General features: G+C 41.7%; 1 protein-coding gene and 1 pseudogene across 1 annotated transcript in view; both read left to right on the plus strand.

Annotated features, from left to right (window-relative positions):
* Msh6 (DNA mismatch repair protein Msh6) overlaps window positions 1-24,506 on the plus strand; it is a 746,240-nt gene that overhangs the window by 303,923 nt on the left and 417,811 nt on the right. The gene's annotated exons all lie outside the window — the stretch shown is intronic.
* LOC145402435 (5S ribosomal RNA) lies at window positions 17,731-17,850 on the plus strand (annotated as a pseudogene).

Genomic DNA, 24,506 nt, shown 5'->3' on the forward strand with positions numbered 1-24,506 from the left:
AAATTCCCCTCTGCGCTTACCCGTGTTTCTTTGACTACCACAGCCTGACTAGATATTGAAAATAAGGGTAAAAATCTTGTAAATAATACTGAGAGTGACAGTGATACTAGTGTTTAGTTTTCTTGTACGTACTGACAGTGACAGTCTGTTGAGTGTAAATTAGTGTATGTAGTTGTAAAAGCACTGACAGTGACAGTGATTTCAGTGTAAATAATTGTACATAGTAATAATATAAATATTGAGAGTGACAGTCACGCCAGTGTAAGAAGTTGAAAGCATATTTTTCTATTCTGTGTTCTGACAGTGACAGTTTGGTGTGTAGAAAATATTATTTTTATAACTAATGACAGTGACACTGATGAATAAGGCACTAAACTGACAGCGAGAGTGAAAGTGAGCGATAGAAATGAAGTGCGAGTGGCCGACAGGAGCGAGATTAAAGTGCCTGCCGTAAGGCAGAATAAAATTGCGCCGCGGTGGTCTTTCTCATTCCCGCTTCACAATACTGGCAGTGACAGTGATTTTTATGGCCGTAATAGTGCCAAGCGAGCCTTTGGGAAGTACTATGAAGGAAAATAATGTAGTATACGTGTTTTTAGCTGTGAAAAGGGAAATGTGTGTTCAGTGACGGGAAGACCGCCGCCGCGCTGCATGTCGGCCGTACGCTCCGTTGATTGTAGCCTTATTTTCAGTGCTTATTGTACAAATACGGATTCCAAACTACCTGTACGTTGTTGTATAAAGTGTACTGTGACAGATTGAGGCTGTGGTAGAGGGGAAACCGGGTTGCTGGAGGTGTGAAAGTGAAGACTTTGTTAACCAACTTTGCAAGTCTCCACAAGTCCTTGGGTAGTCCATGAAGGCTCAACACCTGTCTCAGGAGAAAGCTGAATGTAAGTACTATATGCCATAAAAATTGTAATGTTCTAGGGTTAATCTCTGATTTTTGGCAAATATTTTCCCACAGGTACTCAGACCCCGCTACAACCCTGCCACACGGGGGGGGATCGGCTGTACACGGCCGCGTTTAAGGGGTTAAAGAAAAGGAATGTGATAAATTGTCAGAAGTGGAAAATGAAAACTTTGTTTCAGCCATTGTGATGTTTCTTTGTTCTGAAAAATTATTTGTATTTACAATTGGCTTTCTTTTGGGTAACTTTAGAAATCATTGAAGTGTAAAGCATGTTAGTGTTTGGCTTAGCCAAAATATTGATGATTCTCATACATTAATCTCTGTGAAAAACAGAGGGGACATTGAGAGCAATCCAGGACCCACCAACAAATACATATGTCCAACATGCTCAAAACCTATCACGTCGAGCCGACAGACAAAGGGTTCAGTTCAATGCAACTCCTGCAAGAACTGGACCCATTACACCTGCACAACACTTGCATCCAGGAAACATTACACAAACACCTGGACCTGCTCCTTATGCTCCTTCCCCCCACCCATCAACCCCCCTTCCAATCCTACTCCCACTTCCTTCACACCTCCACAGCCAAACCCACTGACCCTTCCCACACCATCCAGTCCCCCAACTCCTCCCATTCCAACCCATCCTAATCCACCTCAACCCTTTCTTCCATCACAACCTCCTCCTACCCCTTCCCGTGCTGCAGCAGCCAACACACATCGCACACACAACATAAACATCCTTCAGTTAAACATAGATGGCATAAACACCAAAAAACATGAACTCACACAATTCATCAAACAACAGAACATACACATTGCCATCTTACAAGAAACAAAACTACACAGAGCACAGAAAACACCAACATTTCACAACTTCACCACCATTCGACAAGACCGGGTCGACGACGGTGGCGGTGGACTCATCACCCTGGTACACAAATCCATCAACTTTGCAGATACCAGTGCACACACAAAGTCACTTCTCCCCCCACATGACACCACAACAGAAATACAATCAGTTAAAATACGCACTGGCAACAAATCACACATAACAATCACTAACACATACATTCCCCCCCAGTCATCCCCCACAGTACCACACAATTACTCTCCACAGATACACCACATCACTAACATACCCAACATCATCCTGGGTGGTGATATCAACGCCAAGTCATCGGCCTGGCATGTCAACAACCCTGACACAGACAGAGGGCTGGTACTACAATCCCAGACAGATCATCTTTTCATACTAAACAGTCTAGACCAACATACCCATATCCCACACCAAGCCCTCTTCCTCCCATCATCTCCAGACATCACCTTCTGCTCCCCAAACCTTGCTCCCACTACATCATGGAGAGTCGTTAAAACCCTAGGTTCTGATCACCTCCCAATCATCATCACTACCAAAACCAGAATCACCCCAGCTGGCCACAAACACACATACACTAATTATAAGAGAGCCAACTGGGAGGTCTTTGTAACTGAAACAGAACAACATTTCAAAACACTAAACAGTACACCCATCACAAACTTCAACACTGCTGTGCACACTTTCAATACAACCATACAAAACGCAGACAAAAGACACATCCTTAGAGACAACAGAAAGACACAACCCCAACTTCACACAAGAAATTCAAGGCCTCATCAGACAACGGGAAACACTGCGACACTCCCCAAAACCCCATACACAAGGCACCATACAACAAATACAAGAACTCAACACTCAGTTAAACAGTAAAATATCAGAACAGCAAACACTAAACTGGAAAAATTACCTTCAAACACTTGACCACAAAACAATCATCAGCAAACTCTACAAAACACTAAACAGCATCACACTTTCCAACAGCAACACCACACAATCACATGCTGCCATTACAACAACAGACACCATACCCTCAAACAAACAACAAGCAAACACTCTCATCAATCACATTTCACAAGTCAGCCATCTAACCCCCCATCCGGAAGACCGACGTATCATCAGATGTAAGAGACAGTTCCCCACAGACCCAGACTACGCACCTTTCATTTACAAGCAGACGAAGCACATCATTAACATCCTCAAGCACTCATCTGCCTGTGGACCAGACAACATAAGCAACATTCACCTTAAACACCTTGGACCACAAGGCAAACAAGCACTCACCAACATATCAAACTACAGCTACTCACACAACATAATACCCAACATCTGGAAGCATGGCAGTATCATCACTATCCCTAAACCCAACAAAGACCCCACGTTACCTTCCTCACATCGCCTCACTCTGCTGCACCCTCTCTAAAGTCACTGAACGACTGATACTACGACTAGTCACACCTCACATTCCACTAGCCCAGTCACAGCATGTCTTTAGGCCACTACACTCCACAAACACCCTTCTTACAGACCTTACACAGAGAGTTTTCGATGGCATGAATTCAGGTAGGCCACCACACAGAACACTCCTAATCACACTAGACATTAGTAAAGCTTTTGATGCCATCCCCCGCCACAACCTCACAAACATAATACTCAACACAAACATGCACAATAACATAAAAAGATGGCTGGCAAACTACTTAGGAGGCAGATGTGCACACATAACATTTGCCGGTCGGTCTTCTAACATCAGAAACTTCACAAACGGCTTCCCCCAAGGATCTGTTTTGTCCCCTACACTCTTTAATCTATACATGCATGACGTACCCACACCCCACAGATACACATAGCTTCCAATGCAGATGATATAACACTTACATGTACACACCAAAATGCAAACACAGCTGCACACATCATTCAACCTTACCTCAACACACTACACAAATGGTTCACCACAAACAGGCTCAAAATAGCCCCAGCCAAATCTACAGTGACCCTTCTCACAAACTGGACAGCAGAACAGTCACATCCCACACCTCACCATAAACAACACTCCCCTACCACACACACACACACACACACCCATAATCCTTGGTGTAACTTGCAATACATCAATGTCATTTAAACAACACATCACAAACGTTAAAAATAAAATAACACCAAGACTCAATGCTTTGAGGTCACTTGCCCATACAACATTCGGACACAGCAAAGAAACCACCACCACAGTATACAAACAATACATACGTTCAGTGATGAATTATGCAAGCCCTGCCTGGGCTTCTAACCTGACCAAAACACACTACAACACTCTACTGACCATACAGAACAAGGCCCTAAAAATAATCACAGGCTGCACAGCTACTACACCCACAGACCACCTACATCAAGAAACCAAAGTCCTCAAAGTCAAGGATCACCTAGACATGAGAGGTGCCCAGTTTCTTGCTGCAGCCTCTACAAACCCACAACATCCACTACAATACATGGCAGCACATCCACCCACACCAAGGAACATCAAAACAACACCCAGCACACAATACCATACACAGAGGGATTCAATCTAGGCGGACGTGTGACACCTGCGCTCCGTACCAAATCATCACGGCCAGTGGCATTACCTAAATAGTATCTTTGTATGAGTCAAGCTCAGTACCAGGTTAGACTAAATGATTGTTCATTATTAAAAGGAAAAAATAATAAGTTTAAACAAGACTTCTACAAACAGGAAATAGAACCAAGACGAAAGAATACGCTGAGTCATCCCAGAGGTTTGTTTAGACTACAACAACACGGAGTTTGTAAGTACATGCTTTGCACTTTAAGTATTGCAAAATGGATACATCTATCTATCTATCTATTGCCAGACGCCTCAATCCCGTTTGGGGTGGCCACAAAGAAATCGCCTCCAAGTCGCCCTGTCCCCCGCCATATCACTGCCCTGCTCCCAACTCACACCCCCCTCTCTCATATACCTCTCCACCCCATCCCTCCATCTCATCCTCGGCCTCCCCCTCCCTCTTCCCCCCTCCACCTCACTCACATACACTCTCTTCGTCAGTCTTTCACCCTCCATCCTCTCCACATGGCCAAACCACCTAAGTGTGTTCCTCATAACGCTTCCTATCACATCCACATCCACACCACAATGCTCCTTTATATCCTCATTCGTCAGCCTGTCTCTCCATGTGACTCCACAGGCTCCTCTTAAATAACTCATTTCCACTGCTCTCACTCTTCACTTGTGTCCTTCCAACAATGTCCAAGCTTCACTTCCGTACGTTAGAGTTGGTATCACAATACTGTCATGTAGTAACTTTTTCACTTCCATGCTCACTTCCCTGTTTCTTATCACTGCTTTCAAGGAACCAGCAACCTTTCTTCCCTGCTGTACCCTTTCAAGCACTTCACCCTCCAAACCTCCATCCTTACTCATCACACTACCCAAATACTTAAACGTACTCACATTTTCCAATTCCTCACCATCTAACCTCGCTGTACATTCACTAACTTCACCTCTCTCAAAGACCATCACTTTACTCTTCCCTACATTCACCTTTAGGTTCCGTTTCTTACACACTCTCTCAAACTCATCCACCAAGCCTTGCAGCTCCCCTTCGTCTTCACTCAACAACACAGTATCATCTGCAAACAACAGTACAGGGAGTTTCCAAACACTATCCTCTCTCACCAGGGCCACTCCAACATCCACTACCCTACCTTGTACCTCTTTTATTACCCCATCCATGTACAGATTGAACAACCATGGAGACATGACACATCCCTGTTTCAAACCAACTTTCAAAGAGAAAAATTCACTTAGTTCACCATCCACACGCAGTGCAGCCTTCGCACCATCGTACATACTCTTCACAGCATTCAACAACTTCCCATCTACTCCATATATTCTTAACACTTTCCACAATCCTTGTCTATCCACCCTGTCATATGCTTTCTCCAAATCCATGAAAGCCGCATACAACTTCTTTCCCTTCTCTAGAAACTTTTCCACTAAAGATCTAAGAATGAATATCTGATCTACACAACCTCTTCCCTTCCTAAAGCCTCCCTGTTCTTCTCCAACTAATTTCTCTGTTCTTTCTCTAACTCTGTCTATAAGTATCCTACCATACACTTTTCCTATTATACTAAGAAGACAAATGCCCCTATGATTACCACACACTTCTTTTTCCCCTTTTCCTTTGTACAAGGGAATAATTATACCTGACTTGCAATCCTCCGGGACTCTACCTTCCTCCCAAGCCAATCTGCACATCTTCCACATCCATTCTACTACTATCTCTCCCCCATGCTTAAGCATTTCACCACACACTCCATCAATTCCTGGGGCTTCCCCCAATTTAACTTTCTTCATTGCTTCCACAACTTCTATCCTACTGATTTCTTCCTGTCTTCTCACCTCCCTCCTTCTCCCAGCCATTCCCCAGCCACTTATACTCGCATTACTTCCATCCTCTACGTTCAACAATTCCTTAAAGTGTTCTCTCCATCTGCTCACTTTTTCTCCCTTCTCCACTAGTAATCTACCATTTTTATCTTTCACTCCCCTGCTAACTTCACTTCCACCCTGTCTTACTCTTTTCACTTCTCTCCAGAACATTTTCTTACAGTCCCTCCACTTTACACTCAGATTCCTTCCAAATTCCTCATCCACTTTCTTCTTACTCTCTCTTACTATTCTTTTCACTTCTCTCTTCCTTTCCACATATAACTCTCTCTTCCGCCTCTCAACTTCTTCCACGCCCCTATTTCTCACCCATTCATTGTATGCTTTCTTCTTTTGTGCCACAGCCTGTTTCACCTCTTCAGTCCACCACGCTGTTCCTTGCACCCCCCTCCGCCTTCTCTTCCTTCCACACACCACATCACATGCTGCACATATTTCTTCTGTAAATATCTTACACACACCTTTCACGTCTCCCATCTGCTCTAATTCATATTTGCCCAATCGTTCCTCCACTTCTCTCTGATACTCTGCCTTTTTCTCATCGTCTTGTAACCTTTCCACTCTCCTTGCAACTACTCCTTCCTCTCATCTTTCCCTTCTTCTATTCCTCCATCTCACTTGCATCCTAATTCTGGCCACCACCAAGTAGTGGTCAGAAAGTCCACTCCCCTAACCTCTATACACTCTTGCATCCTTTACACATCTTCGCATCCACACACACATAATCAATCATTGCCTTCCTTTCATTCAGCTCACCACCCACCCTTCTCATCACTCGCCATGTATACCTGTGGATCATTTTATGCCTGAAGAGGGTATTGGCTATCACCAACCCCCTCCCAGCACAAATGTCCACTAACGCACTCCCATTCTCATCTATCTCGGCAGGCACACCCCACTCACCAACTATTCCATCCACCTTCACATTACCAACTTTACCATTCATATCACCAATCAAAAACACTGTCTCATTCCTTCCAAACTTTTCCATGCACACTTCCACATTTGTCCAGAACTCTTCTCTCACTCTTCTAGCACAATCTTGCGTTGGCGCATACACACACACAGTCGCCCACATTTGTATTCCAACTTTCAACTTTACCCACACAATCCTTGACCCAACTGATCCATACTGTCTTATGCTCTTCTTCCATCTTTTACTCACAACTATACACACTCCTTCCTTTGCCCTCTCATTCTCATCTACTCCTGCACATATACCCCATCCATACTCCCATTCTCTCACACTTTCTCCTCTCCATTTTGCTTCAGTTATTCCACATACATTCACTTTCGCACCCTCAAGCACCTGGACAATCTCTCTCTCTTTCACCTCATCATTCGCTCCTCTTACATTCCATGTACTCATTACCAAGTCCTTTGTCCGGTCCTGGGTCGTCATCGTTTGGTCAGTCCTTGTCCGAGGCTTCTTGTTCGTTTTTTTAGTTAGTTGTTTTCCGGGGAGGGGCACTAACCCTCCGCCAACCCTTTTAGTCGCCTTTTACGACAAGCACTGATACTGGGGGAGTATTCTTGAAAACCCCCCTACCCCTAGGGGGGATACATTCTTCAGTAAAACAAATTTCGAAAAGAAAATGGATAAAGGTAAAAAGCAAAATGATGATTTCTACCAAGAACTGGTTGAAGTAGAGACCCACAATAGACTGGTTGAATGTGTAAACAAACTAGAAATGGCTTTCAAAAATGAAATTGATGAAATAAAGAAGCAGATGCACTTGCAAAAGGAAGAAATAGAAAAACTAGGAAGGGAGGCCAATAAGAAAGACACAACCATCAGTGAACTAACAGTGGAATTGAGTACACTTAGGAAGAAAATGAGTGAAATGGCAAGTACAGTAGTCAATCACGAGAGTGTTATGGAAGTGTTCAAAAATGACACAGAGACAATTAGGCAAGTTAGTAGTCTTATTGACCAGAGCAGTGATACTGAGAAGATAACACAAGTGAATGAAGCTGTGCAAAGCTACAAAAATGATGTAGAAACCACGTATGCTGAAATGGTGAAAGTAAAGAAAGACTTAGAAACAAGATTGGAGGAAAAAAGCATTAAAAAGGAGGTGAAAAGAATAATCCAAAACAATCCAAAGTTAGTCAGAGATTCAGTAGAGATAAACAAATCAATTGTAATCACTGGTATAGAAGAGATAAAAAGGAGATGGCAAATGTAATGAGCTTACTGAAAGAAGTATCAGAGGAAATCTGTAGTAAAGACATAGAGGAACACAAAAGGTTAGGGAAATACGAGAAAAGCAAGACAAGACCTCTAAAGGTGACTTTCCAGAGTGTAAACACTGTGGAAGAGATACTAAAAAATGCAAAGAATCTTAAGGAAAAAGAGGAGTACAAAAATCTATGGATAAAAGATGCCTAACACAAGAGGAACTGGAATTACTGAAAGAGAAAAGGGAGGAAGCAAAAACAAAAAATGAGGGAAGATCAGAAGAGGAGAAGAAGAAATTTTTTTACAAAGTAATAGGATTGCAGGTACGAAAGTGGTACACAAACAGGATGGAAGAAAAAGGAGGAAGGTAGTAGAACCATGTCATCATGACAAGTATATAAACAAGATGATAAAGTTGATGTACTCAAATGTGGATGGAATGGTATCTAAATTACTAGAGATGAATGATTATGTCAGAGAAAATGAACCACAAATAATATGCCTAACTGAAACAAAATTAATACCAAGGATATCAAAAGACATACTAAACTTAGAGGAATACAATATATGGAGAAGAGACAGATATTTAAAAAAAGGAGGAGGAATTATAATATTAACTAAGAAAAATCTAAAAGTCAAGGAAATAAAACTAGATATACCATCACAAGTAGAACTGATTGCAGTAGAGATCGACACATCTGAAGGTAAAGTAATTGTAGCCAATTTGTACATGCCACCCAGATCAAACACATGGGAAAGAGATGAATATGAGGACCTGGCAGAGCGTACAATTCAGAGTGTAAGATGATTGCTACATAAAATGGAAGAGAAATCGGAAAGAATTATACTAACTGGGGACTTCAATACAAATATAAATTAGAATACTATCTATCTATTGCCAGACGCCTCAATCCTGTTTGGGGTGGCCACAAACAAATCGCCTCCAAGTCGCCCTGTCCCCCGCCATTTCACTGCCCTGCTCCCAACTCACACCCCCCTCTCTCATATACCTCTCCACCCCATCCCTCCATCTCATCCTCAGCCTCCCCCTCCCTCTTCCCCCCTCCACCTCATTCATATACACTCTCTTCGTCAGTCTTTCACCCTCCATCCTCTCCACATGGCCAAACCACCTCAGTGTGTTCCTCATAGAATACTCTAGATATAAATAGCCAAGAAAGCTGTTGGGACCAAAAGCTCCTGGATCTCGTACAAGTGTTTTTCTTAACGCAACATGTGAGGGAAACCACCAGAAAAAGAGGACTTGATGTACCTTCAGTGCTAGATCTAATATTTACAAGGCAAGAAAATGATATTGACAGTTTAATATATCACCTTCCACTCGGCAAAAGCGATCATGCAGTACTAAATTATAACTTCAGGATAGCATTTGACATAGTAAACAGGAATGATAGTTACAAAAAGAGCCTAAATTATAAAAATGGAAATTATCAATACCTAAAGAAGTATTTCTTAGAAGTTGATTGGGAAAATGAGCTTAGAGGACAAGATTTAAATGCTGTTTTAAAAATTTTTTGTCAATTTTATGAAATAGGAGTCCAGAAGTACATCCCACAGCACAAAGAAGGAGATAAGAAAATACAGAAATGGTTCAATACAGAATGTAAAAAATCAAAATAATGAAGAGATTTGTTGTGGAATAGATACAGAAGACACAATAGTGAAAGGGCGTATAATAATTACAAACAGGTAAGAAACGACTTCAAGAATAAGGAGGGAAGCCCAAAAACAGTTTCAGGAGGATATAATAAATGAAAGTAGTGATGAACCAAAGCTGTTTTACAGCTATATTAGAAGCAAAACTAAAGTAAAAGATATAATACAATCCATTACGGACGAGGGAATCACTTATACACAAGAGAAAGATATTTGTGAAGCACTAAATAAGAATTTCCAATTAGTTTTTACTGAAGAAAAAAATTTTGAGAGGGACTATGTGGAACACGCATGTCCACACATACTACCAGATATACAAATAGCAGAAAAAGTAATACAGGAGGAGTTAAGTAGATTAGACAGAGGAAAAGCAAGTGGTCCTGATGAAATTTCATGTTGGGTATTACGAGAATGTGCAAAGGAGTTAAGTAAACCATTATTTTTAATTTTCAAGAAATCCTTGAGTCTAGGTAAACTACCTGATATTTGGAAAAAAGCAAATATTTTCCCCTTATTCAAGAAAGGAAATAGACAAAATCCACTCAACTACCGACCAGTATCACTGACCAGTGTTGTAAGCAAGGTATTAGAAAAACTTATAAGAAAAGCTTGGGTAAATCATCTAGAAGAACATAGTATGATAACAGAAAGACAGTTTGGTTTCAGAAAAGGAAAATCATGTGTTACTAATCTGTTGAGCTACTATGACAGAGTAACAAACACAATACAGGAAAGGGAAGGATGGGTGGACAGTATCTATTTAGATTTCAAGAAAGTTTTTGACACAGTACCATACCAAAGACTTTTATAGAAACTGTACCATCAAGGAGGAATTCGAGGCAAACTGTTTTGTTGGATGCAAGACTTTCTCATAAAAAGAGAAATGAGGACAGTACTAAGAGGAAACTACTCATCATGGAAAGAAGTGACTAGTGGAGTACCACAGGGTTCAGTGCTGGCACCAATCATGTTTTTAGTGTATATAAAAGATATAAACAGTAACACTGGAAATGAGAGCTATCTGAATATGATTGCAGATGATGCAAAAATACAAAGGAGAATTACTAATACAGACTCTTGTAAAGAGCTACAAGAAGAATTAAATAAACATCATGAATGGAGTAGTACATGGCAAATGGAATTCAATGTGGACAAGTGTCATGTAATCAAGTTTGGTAAAAGTGGAAAAAGACCTGATTGGGATTATAAGTTAGGAAATAAAACCCTATACACATCAGAAAGAGAGAAAGACCTAGGTGTGATTATCAATAACAGACTATCTCTGGCTGACCTCATCAGCGAGAAGGTACGGAACATGTATACACTGCTTGCAAATATGAGAATAGCATTCACATACATCAATGAAGACATGCTAAGAAGGATAATAACATCATTCATTAGACCAACCCTGGAATATGCATCAGTTGTCTGGAGTCCTCATCTCAAAAAGCACATAGACAAGATTGAAAAAGTTGAAAGAGCTGCTACAAGATGAATACCAAGCTTAAGGGACCTATGCTACGAAGAAAGACTAAATAAACTGAATCTACCAACACTACAGGGGAGAAGGAAAAGAGGTGACATGATAATGCTATATAAATGCATATCAGAAAAGGAGAAAATTGACATAAATGATTACTTAACATATGGAGAAGCATCAGCAAGAGGACACTGCAAAAAATTGCATAATAAGAGAGGTGATAAAGACATAAGGGAATTCAGTTTCCCAAACAGAGCAATTGGTCAATGGAATGCACTACCGAATGAAATAGTGTGTGCCAAAACAATTCACAAATTTAAGTATGTGTACAATAAATATGGTTTTAAGACACGGGACAGTACGAGCTTGACTCATTCCTGTAAAGATACAATTAGGTAAGAACAAATACTGTCATCTCTCCCCCCTTGCCCACCTCAGACCAGCTTCCAGAAGCATATCCACACTCAGATCACTCGCCGCTCCAATCAATCACTTAACCCCTTCTTTACCGAAAATGTGTTTTGATGTACCCCCATACATTGCCAGTAAACACCCATGAGACACCGGAACCTCTAACGTGGTATGCTGGTACACCCTCTAATGAATGGCAGCTTATGGGCCTCAGGGTAGTCCGGTTAGGCTGTTTCTGAGGACCTCGTGTTAGCAACAGCTCTTTGTTTTGACAACAAAGACTGTGACGAAGTTCTGATGAATTCTGACATCATAAGATACGTTATGACTGAGTTGCGGTGGCACCAGTGGCTTGCTCACTCATCTGTGATGTAACCTCTTTTATACCAATCATTATTTTATTTATAATTTCTACTACAGATATCGTGCTATAATTTCTGCTGACATACGGCAAAATTTACACCCCTTGGCTTGCCTGAGAGAGTCAGTAACCACGCACTTGATCACGAGAGAGGGTGTACAGAATAATTTTCTCTCATGGCATCTCTGGCAAATTCCGATAGTGACGAGTTTATTCCTCATGAGGATATTTATTTAGATGTATCAGATGATGATGCAGCAACGTCTGATGTGTCAGTCGATGACTGTGATCCTGAAAATGATAGCGAAGTTGATGTGAGTGAGGTAGGAGGAGGAAAATAGTAGCGAGCTTAGTGATGCTGCACTCTCGGCAACAAGTGGGCCAAGGTCGCCATCACCATTATGTGTGTCCACATACTTCATGCTTAGCTTACAAGGTAAATAAATAAGCCATCCATCTGTGCAGGACATTTTTTTCAAGCCAGTTTGTACAGTAGTTACCCGGGTAACAGTACTTTGGCATAAGATATGTAAACTTATATACCATAATGATTTATTTAATAAAAAATTTTTATTATCAACATCATGCTGGGTTTATGTGATCATCAATGTACAAAGAAATAAAAAAGAGTGAATAGTTTCGACGTGGCAAAAAATATACACTACCCCTCACACTACGGGGAGAGCTATCAGGTCGGTATGGGGGGTAAGCGTAATGTTTACATTTGGAGGAGGGGTCGGTAAAGAAGGGGTTAAAGACAACACACAGCTGCATGCACAGCCTCCTGACATCCACTCTTCTGAATCCTATCTTCCTCGTGAGGACAGGGTCCACCTGGCCAGGCTGAGATGTGGGCACCATCCAGCCCTCTTAAGCTACCAGAAGATGCTGGATGACTCCGTCGCTGATGCCTGTCCAGGATGAAACACAGCACCCTATACTATTAAGCACATTATGGAAGACTGCATTGCCCACAATCACCTACGACAACAACACAGCATACACTCTTTGAAGCTCTGTGGGAAAGCCCGGTCTCGGCCATGGTCTTCCTAAGGGACTCAGGGCTGTTTGGCCAGACTGCCTAGGGAATAACTACTACTGCTACTACAGAGGGGACCTATCTTTTCCATCTAAAAATATGATTGCTAAAAGTGTTTTATCGTATCATTTGTAAAGCTCCTACATGCTTGTATGCATCGATCTTGATCACCTAATGACGGCTCTTCACATTGCACAATCTCTGGCAGCCTCCCTATTCAGTCCTTTATCCCTGAGGTCACACTGTGACCTTGTCCCAGATCTTTTTTTAGGCCTGCCTTTTGCAACCCTACTCCCGATGTTCACACTTTTCACTTTCCACGCCCAATTATCATCCTCCATCCTCTCCACCTGCCCAAACCACCTAATCTGCCCTGTGTCATTACAGCACCAATACACTCATCCCAACATTCCTCTCGGCTATTTAGTCACAAATCTAGTTGCCCCAGGCCTCAAAATCAAGGACCCGCTACACTTCCATCCAACCATTGTCATTTCTGCACATTTGAACCTTTGAATATCCATTTCCTTTACTGCCCAGGTCTCACTGCCATAGAGCATTACACTGCTAATGGATGCCGCTTACAAGATCCCATAGGATAGAGGGAGAGCCCTCTCAATGTCGGGAGGGGCAACAGCTCTCTGAAAAATCTTCCACACACTCAAGAGACTTACCAGCAAGATCAATTCCTTCACACCTGACAATCTTTACATGCTCTTTCTGACACACTGCACACACGAAATAAGCATTAGCTCACAGTCTACCCCTAATACTGCATCTCTTATGCACCCACTATTACAAATACTGCACAAGATGGAGGTGCTTCCCACAGCCATGTGGCAAATCACACATAGCCACTCTCCCTCTGCTTTGACAGTTCAGCTCTAGATACCATCACTTTTGTTTATCCACATTTACTCTCAAACCCATGTGCCGCATTCCACCTGTCCACTTCCTAAATCTTTTCTCTGCTTCCTATTTTATTCTTTGCAGTTAACTCCAGATCATCTGCATACAGCATCTCCCATGGAAGCCCATTTCTGAAGTCACATGAGAGAGCTTCTAGAACCATGACAGACTATAAGAGGCTCGAGACTGAGCCCTGATGCACATGAACATTCATGGAAAACTCATCACTCAAAACTCCATTCACCCTCACCTGGGTGCAAACACCCATGTACATGGCCATAACCATTATAACCAGCCACTTCTAGATCCCAAAGCTTTCTCAATGCCTACTTCACCACCTTCCTAGGGACTCTTTCAAAGGCCTCCAAATCAACAAAAAACAAAGTACACATCTCTTTTCATTCCTATATATTTTTCCTGAAGCATGCTGATAGTTAATACAGGATTAGTGGTCCCTTTGCCTGGAATAAGCCCAAACTGAATTTCATTGATATTCACCCTCCCTATTTATATCATTTAGGACTCTCCATTACCTTCATTATCTGGTCCAAAAGTTTTATGCCTCAGTAATTTCCTCTTTCCAGGTCATCATCCTTCACCATGTACACATTTACAAGCATGCATTTCTGCCAGTCATCTGGGACAACACACTCATAAATAACTGTTTATCAAATCAGTAACCAACCCCACTCCAGCATCTCCAGAGGCGTTCAGCATTTAAGCAATAAACCCAGACACACCTGCTGCCTTCCCCAATTGCATTCTGTCTGTTTCCCTGCTCACAGTAGTAGCATCAAAGACCAAGGGCCAGAGACTGGATCTGCAGACAAACTTTCCCAGTCCTAGTCAAACTCCTTGTTCAGCAACTGGTTATAATGCTGTCTCCAGGTGTCTTTAATATTCTTACCATCCACTACTACCTTTTCTTCATCATTCATCACATATTGGTCACTTATGATAATCCTGTTTTCACTGTTCATCTGATTTGCCACCTTCAATACCATAGTCTTCCTTTCAGCATTATTTAAGTTATCCATTAAAAGTCTCTGAAACTCAGATTTTGCCCTGTACACCTATCTAGGCATATTCATGGCAGCCAAGTATTCCTTTCTGTTATCACCCCATTTCCATTCTCAGAAAAGCCGTCATTTCTCCTTAACTGTGGCTTTTACACCCTTGTCCCACCACCATGGTACTTTATGCCTAGGAGGGCCTCTTGTCCATCCACAAAGTGAATCATTAACTCTCAGGAAATTGTTTGTGAGAGCTCTGTTCTGTTCTTTTACAGTTCTGTCAACAGTTCCCTGTTCAGCCATAACTCGACTCATCTTGCTATTGAAGGCATCCCTTGCTGGTCAGTTTTTCAACTTCCATATTTTCTTCATAGGTGCATAGGTCATCTTCATCACCAGCTCCATAAGCACCACATCACATCTCAGTAATTTGTGTTGCAGTACACACTGTATGCACGCTATGACTTTTACATCTTTCACTGGCCTCCTGTCAGCCCTTCTGACTAGGAAATCATCAGTCTGACTGCTGTTTTACCCAGACTCATACCTAATCAACCTACTCACTTTTCCTGAAATGTGCATTGTACACAATCGTTCATTGCCTCCCCAAATTCAAGTGTCCTTCCCCTTCTGCATTCCTTGTACCATATGTGCATCCCCCATGTACCCCTTCATATCCTTGAGTAGCTTCACTGACGGGATTGTTTAAATCCTCTCCCAAAACTACAATCTCATCCTCCTCCATACCACTTACCACACATATCAAGTCATCCCAGAATCGATCTTTTTCTACATCATCCAAGTTTGAGCATACATCAATATAAATGAAGTTATGAGTCTACCCAACAAAATTTTCACAATTATAATTCATTCTTTCGCTCTCATTACATATTTAGGGAAAAGTGTTTGGGGGAGTATGCTGGCATGCTGTCCATTTTAGTGTCATACTGAGAAAGGTTTGCAAAGGGAGATGGACAGGGTATCCTGATAGCTAGTGAATCAGGAACCCCAGCTCTCCCTATCACCAACATTCCCATCCTTCCCGGGAGTACCACCTTGATTGGCAGGTACTACAGCCTACTCCCTATGTCCAATATCTATCTATCTATAACCCGATGCCCTAACCTGCAAAGGGTGGCCGCAGACAAAACGCCTCGAAGTTGCTCTGTCACCCACCACTTGACTGCCTTCCCTCCGACTCATTCCCCCCTCCCTCATATACCTCTCAACTCCATACCTCCCTCCACCCCCTCCTTGGTTTCCCCCTCCCTCCACTTCACCTACTTACACCGTCTTAGTCAGTCAGTCTTTCTTTTTTCATTCTCTCCGCATGTCCATACCACCTCAGTGTATTTCTCCTAATTTTCTCAGTCACATTCTCATCTACCCCACAATGCTCTTTCATTTCATCATTTGTCAACCTGTCCCTCCATGTCACTCCACATGCTCCTCTCAGGTAACGCATTTCCACTGCTCTCACTCCTGACTTGTTCCCCTCTATCAAGGTCCATGCCTTGCTTCTATATGTCAAGGTAGGGATCACAGTACTATCATGCAGCGACTTCTTTACTTCTATGCTCACCTACCTATTTCTCATCACTGCTTTCAGTGAACCAACAACCTTCCTTCCCTGTTGTACCCTTTCAAACACTTCATCCCCAAAACTTCCATCATTACTCATCACAATACCCAAGTACTTGAATGCACTCACATTCTCCATATCCTCACCATCCAACCTCACTGTGGATTCTGTGACTTCATTCCTCTCAAACACCATAACTTTACTCTTGTTTTCATTAACCTTTTGATACCTCTTCATACACACTGTCCCAAATTCATTCACCAAACCTGGCAACTCCCATTCATCTTCACTCAACAATACTGTATCATCGGAAAACAGCAACACTGGCATCTTCCACATCTCACCCTCATTCATTAGAGCCACCCCCACATCAACTGCCCTACCTTGTACCTCCTTTACAGCCCCATCCATGTATATATTAAACAGCCATGGAGACATTGCACATCCCTGTTTCAGTCCCACATTTAGATCAAAGAACTCACTCAGCTTACCATTCACTCGCACAGTGCAATATGAGAGGCTGTAATTTCTGTACAAGTAGAAATTCAGTCAGATGACAAAGTTGTCTTCACAAATCGCCCTTTTTTTTTCTTTCTTTCTTTTTTTTTTTTTTATTAACCCCTCTCAAACATGAGGGCTCGGTAAAAAATCCAACAGCTCGCTCTTTTTCAATGCAGGTTGCGTGCAAGTGAAATCCAACCACTTGCATATTTTCTACTTAGGTTGCAGTATTTTTTCGCCATAATTTTCAGTTGCTTCTTTCACCTTTCTCCCTTACCCTTATTTACAACTATATTGTTTTGAAGTTGCTACATGTTATAAATGGATAATACCACGTTGAGTACACCGCTTCCCGTTCGATCAGCAAAGTTAAGCAACGTTGGGTCTGGTTAGTACTTGGATGGGTGACCGCCTGGGAACACCAGATGCTGTTGGCATCCCTACGTCAAGTGGGGTTGGTGGAGGATTGGTGCCCCTCCCTGTAAAACAGTTAACTCTAAGCCCTTGGCCACCCTGTCTGGGATACATGGCGTCTGGCAATGAATGAATGAAAATCTTCCTAATGAACAAAAAAAAATGGAGAGAGAAAATAAATTACCATATTTTATCATTCACCCATTTTTCTATACTGATTTCTCACAGATATATATAAACATTTCGTCAGTGCTTGTTGAGAGAAAATTGTAGAGCATTCAACAAACATTGACATAATGTTTACAGTCATACCCCAGTTTAATGACGCAGTTGGTTAAGTAAAAACCCATCGCTCGGCGGGGTAATGTATCTCAGGTTAGAATTTACTTGTAAAGTATAGGGATGCTTTTTTGAGCCTTGGGTTTCCCCCCAACCGAGTACTAAACCCACCCAAATGGTCCTAAAACAAGTTTCTAGCTAACTTAAACCCCCAAATAGCTTTAAAACAAGCAAAACTAAGCCTATAAGCGGTTTATAACTCACCTAAACCCAAAAATAAGATCATCAAAAATAAATGTGGAAAAAATCAAATAGAGTTGCGATTTAAGAATGAAGCAACGTCCTTACAATAACACGAACATTTAACCCTTTTATACATGGGGGCCTGGTGAAGAATCCAACTGCTCACACTCTTTTGACGCAGGATTCGTCCAAGTGAAATCCAACTGCTCGCACTCTTTTGACTCAGGATTCATCCAAGTGAAATCAACTGCTCACACTCTTTCGACATAGATTGAATCCAACCATATAAATTGCTGTATTTATTTCACAACAATTTGTTGTTTGATCTTCCTGATTAAAAAAAAAAAAAAAAAAAAAAAAAGGAATTACCATATTGTATCACTCACTCATTTATTCAATGCTTATTTACTCACAGACATATAAACATTTCGGCAATGATTATAGAATATTGTAGAGCATAGAGTTAATTGTTTTACAGGGAGGGGCACTAATCCTCCACCAACCCCACTTGACACGTAGGGATGCCAACAGCATCTGGTGTTCCCATGCGGTCACCCATCCAAGTAACGTTGGGTCTGGTTAGTACTTGGATGGGTGACCGCATGGGAACACCAGATGCTGTTGGCATCCCTACGTGTCAAGTGGGGTTGGTGGAGGATTAGTGCCCCTCCCTGTAAAACAATTAACTCTAAGCCCTTGGCCACCCCATTTGGGATAGATGGCGTCTGGCAATGAATGGATGATGAATTTATATGCGATCCATTTCGTACAAAAAATGACACTTCTAGGGTTTAGCCATCATTGGGAAGGGTAGGGTGGTATTTCTACCCCCATTGTTATGTCATGGTGTCACATCTAGGGGTATTGTATCTCGGGGTCTGCGTGTATTTATCTTTAAAAAATCGGCATTGAATAAATGATTGAATGAAGAAATACGGTAATTGAATGAATAAATACGGTAATTTATTTTTTTCTTTTCTTTTTTTTCTTTTTTCATTAGGAAGATCATTTATTCATTTACAGCATGTAGTAATTTCATAACAAAACAATTACAAATAAGGGCAGGGGAATGAAACGATTGGAAACATTTTACAACGCTGATCCAGCTGCTACTGGATTGGCCGGGTGTGGTCAAAGACCGTAAGATATTTCTGTTCCATATAGTTACAAGTGTCATTTTTTTACGAAAATCATCACAAATAAATGCTTTGCAACTTTCAACAAGCATTGACAAAATTTTTATAAACAGTATCAGTGAGAAATCAGTGTTGAATAAATGAGTGAACAAAAAATATTATAATTTATTTTCTCTTTTTTTTTTTCGTTCATTACAAAGATCATATTTTCATGTACAACATGTAGGAATTTCATAACAATACAGTTATAAATAAGGGCAGGGGAGAAAGTTGAAAGGAAACATTTTGCGACGTTGCGCACATCGTTGAGTGAGGGTTGTTTGGTGTGTGAGGTCTGGGCCAGCCAGTGGAGGTCATGCAGTGCTCAGAAGCAGTTGGACGCAGGTTGCATTGAAATGGGTCGAGAGGGGTTAATATTGTGGTAGGTGGGGGGCACTCGCCATCCGCTCACTCAATGTAGTGCTGCTTTCGGGTGACTGCCCATTCTTCTCCCCATTTCTTTCCTGCCTTCTTCTGTCATTCTTTCCTTCATTCTTTTCTCTTCCTTCTGCCTATGGGTGACCCTATTCAGAGTGACTAGCCAAATGGTTTTCTGTACACCAGTGAACCGTTTACTACCCTGGGTGGTAATCATAAAACCAAATTATGGCACTTGGTGGTTTAGTGGGTAATTAAGGGACTCCAGTCAGATTGAGCCTGTGCAGGTTTATAGCCAAGGAGTGTTTGGGGTTTATTGCACACATAATGCCACTCAGGGATGAGTGAGGCTGGTCACTCGTCTTAAATGTCGGGACCATCTTGCCTAGCCACCGGCTTCCATGCTCCTCATGGAGCAATACAGGATTAGATGATGAATTATGAATGAATGAATTATTTGAAGACCAGTAGGCTCACAAAAGTTGGTGTTGCCAAAATTCAGATAATCGAAGTCCAGTTTAGTGATGGTTTGTTGAATGCCATTACTTGCGTGTGCTGCACTACTTATGATAATTTACATTCATCCATGTCTTCCTCCAATATGCTCTGTTGTTGGCATTGCACTCAGTTTTGTCAAATTAAGAAGAAAAAATAAGTTTGAACCTTTGACTCTAATGTCATGGTAAATGAGTAAGGAAGTGAGTGCATGAAGTTTGATCATGTTCATTGCTGTTCCTTTGGCTCTGGGATCAAGATTGGGGATGAAGATGACAGATGATAGCCTAATATGCTATGAAATTTGCATGATGCTGCTCCTTCCAGAATCTTTTTGGTACAGGTTTGAAAATCTTGCTCAAATGCAGTATATATCTTACATCTCTTCAGACCAACCTCCACAAATGAGTATTTGACCAGTCTGATAGATCTGTTTTTTAGTTGTTCTTTAAGTTAGTTTCAGTTAAACATAATGTGTCAGGTTGTCTTTCACAGAGGCTGATGTAATCTGTGGTTTCGAGCTGCTATTTTTTCTTTCATTTTTTATTTTTAAATCAAGCTGTCTGCATTTATGTACATCATCTTAAATGATTCTGCCATGTCAGATAAGTTTTTTCTTTAGGTTTTATTTGATTTATTTATTTATTTTTATAATAATCTTCAGCCCCAACCTCTGTTCCCCTTCTGTTACCCCAGCTGAAAAGAATCCAGACAATGGTATTAGAATGGAAAGAAGAATGTCACAATATAAGTTTTGGTATGCAGTATGTGATAGAGAGAAGCAGGATGAATTTCATTGTACACATGGGAGGTGAGGTGCTTGAGGAGGTTGGTAGTTTTAAATATCTGGGAACTGTATATATGGTGTAAACTTGGCAAAATGAAGTCTGAGGTTAAGGAGAGATTATCTCAGAGGAGATAAGTAATTGGTGGACTTGGTAGTAGTTTGGTGGTTTTCGTAAAGGCTCCAACATGCTTGCATGTGTTGGCCTTGGTCACCTAATGGTGGCTCTCCACGCTGCACAGTCCATTGCAGCCTCCCTGTTCAGTCCCTTAACCCTGAGGTCACACTTAATGACCTAGTCCCATGTCTTTCTCGGTCTGCCCCTCATAACCCCACCCCCAATATTAACACTTCTCACCTTCCTCACCCAATTATCATCCCCCATCCTCTCCACATGTCCAAACCATCTCAATCTACCTCTCCTCATCACAACACCAATACACTCCAGTCCCATCCTACCTCTCAACTCTTCCATCGTAAACCCAGCCCCTCCAGGCCTTGGATGCAGGGACGCACTGCACATCCACCTAATCATTGTCATTTCTGTACATCTGAGCTGGCGAATATCTTCCTCCTTCACTGCCCAGGTCTCACTACCATGCAGCATTACACTCCTAACACATGCTGCATACAAAGACCCCTTAGCACGTAGGAAGAGTCCTCTCAATGTCAGGAGAGGCAAGAGCTCCCTGAACTTCTTCCAACCACTTCTCACCCTAGCCACAGAGCTAGCTCCAGCTCCACCTCCAGCACACAGCATGTCTCCCAAATAACAAAACTCTTCCACACACTCAAGAGATTCACCAGCAAGTTCAATCCTTTCACGTCTGACAATCTCCACCTGCTCACCCCTGCACGCCGTACACATAAAATCAGCATTATCTCACAGTCTACCTCTGATACCACTGCATCTTTTATGCACCCATTTATCACACACCGCACAAGATGGAATTACTTCCCACGCCCTTGTGGCAAACTGCACATGGCCACTCTCCCTCGTCTTTGACAGTACTGCCACCAATCCTAGATATCATCACTTTTGTTTTATCTGCATTTACGCTTAAACCCTTGTGCCCCATACCATCTCTCCACTTCCTAAACCTTTCCTCCGCCTCCCTTTCGATCTCTGCAATCAATACCAAATCATCAGCATACATCAACTCCCACGGGAGTCCGTTTCTAAAGTCACGTGAAAGGGCTTCAAGTACCATGATAAACAACATGGGACTCAAGACTGACCCCTGATGAACACCAACATTCACGGAAAATTCATCACTCAAATCTCCATTCACTCTTACCTGGGTGTGACACCCACATACATAGCCATAACCACCCTAACCAGCCACTCCTCCAAGCCAAGATTTCTCATTGCCCACTTCATCACCTCTCTAGGGACTTTGTCAAAGGCCTTTTCCAAATCAACAAAAACAAAATAAAGATCCCTTCTCCTACCAATGTATTTTTCCTGAAGCTGTAGGATGGAAAGTTTAGTGGTTTAGGGATGTTGTGCCAACACCCTCGTATGGGAGTAAAACTTGTGCAGTGAGAGGTTTAGAGGACACTATTAACCTGAGGCATCCCATTGATGTATGGATATGTCACCACGTTTTGTCACGGTGACACCCGATGACGTATCCGTACGTGAGGTCCGTCATTTGCACATTTTTCAAGTTTCGCAGGTGATTTTTGGTAGGCATATGTGGGAGACCTTCCTCTACTTGCCATCAGGCAGGGATACTGCCTGGCCCCGTCCTCCCCCCCTCCCCCCCACACGCCATATTCTCGGCAACTCACCTGTTAGCAGTGACCTGGCCAGGTAAAGACATGTCATGCCAGAGTCTCTCCTATGATGAAATTCAAGGTGAAAGTGATTCCCATGAGGGAGGACAAAGGAAGAAACAAACCAGAGGAAGAAACAAGCAGCAGTGATGAGGCGGTAACGTGGTAAAGGAAGGTGCGATATGTTCATGTGCTTGGTGAGTGATACAAGGCCTATATTGCCTATGTTATTGTGTGAAAAGCAATATACTCTTGTACTACATATAAATTCATACCAAATAAATAAATACGTATCCTGAGTGGTTTGGAATAGTTACTCCTCCCATAGAAAATGTCTTCTGTGGAGCAGGGCCTAAGGAAGATGGTACCAGGTATCCAGAGGGACACCTGTATAATGCACTTATAAGCTTAGCTGAGCACTTTTTTTGGCATTTTCCAGTGTTTCTCATAAAAAGCGGAGGTTTTAGCCCTCAAAAAAAAAAAAAACAAAAAAAAAAGAAAGAAAAAATGAAAAGCTGCCGGGATTAGGGGGTCATTGCTGGAAAATCTGCTGGGATTCAGCGGGTTAAAATGACAGTTGTGCCAGTGCTCTGATGTGGGTGCAAAAGCTGGGACAAGGAGTGACAGAGAACTTCGGTTACAAGTTGTAGAGAGTAATTTTTTCAAAACAGCTGCAGGCATTAGCAGTGTGGATGATGTAAGTAATAAGGATATTGAGTGATAGGCAACTTTTCTAAATTACAAACTGTACAGATTATTTTTATATTATTCATTTATTTTTTTAAGACAGCTACAGGCATAAGCAGGGTGGATGGTGTAAGAAATAGTGAAATTTAATATTACAGTAAAAGTCCTATTATTCGGCAGCTGATTATTCGAATGGTAGATCTGACATTTCGGCAGTATTGAGAAATAGTCCCATTTACGAAAATCTTTGACTGTTCGGCAGATGTCCGAAATCATCTCGGCAGTCCAGGAAGTATCTGTGACTTGTAGGCCAAATGTTTCATTACACTTCTGTATGTTCACTAATTTCTATAATGTTTCAGGTTCAGGTATAGTACTGTATTGATTACAATATTGCACAGTATCATACAGTACAGTAACCACCCCCACCAAATTAGCGAGGGTTAGGTTCCAAGTCCCCTCGCTGATTCTTGAAATTCGTTCATTCTCGACGCCTTCCTGAAAATGACATTTACCGGTAATTGCGTAGCCCATGAACCACTGATACTGTAATGCATTTCACATAAATAAAAGTTGCTTGTTAAATCAGTTTCCCCGTTGTTTTTAGCTGTACGGCTGTGACAGCTCTAGTATTTTTATTCCTTAGCATAATGGAGGAAGGGACTGTCTTGTTTAACTAAACCTAACCTAACCGAGTTTAACTGTACCTAATAATTTAACCAAACCTAACCTAACCTAAAGTCATAAAAATACTTAAAAATAAACTGGAGGAATACGAATTGCTAAGGTCTCTCTGATGAAAGTTGAACGTACATTTAGCGCTCATTCTTTTGTTCGTTTTTGTGTTCATTGTGAAAGA

This window comes from Coenobita brevimanus, chromosome 57, assembly GCF_032717465.1.
Source record: "Coenobita brevimanus isolate Jiangsu-jjx chromosome 57, ASM3271746v2, whole genome shotgun sequence".
NCBI lineage: Eukaryota > Metazoa > Arthropoda > Malacostraca > Decapoda > Coenobitidae > Coenobita > Coenobita brevimanus.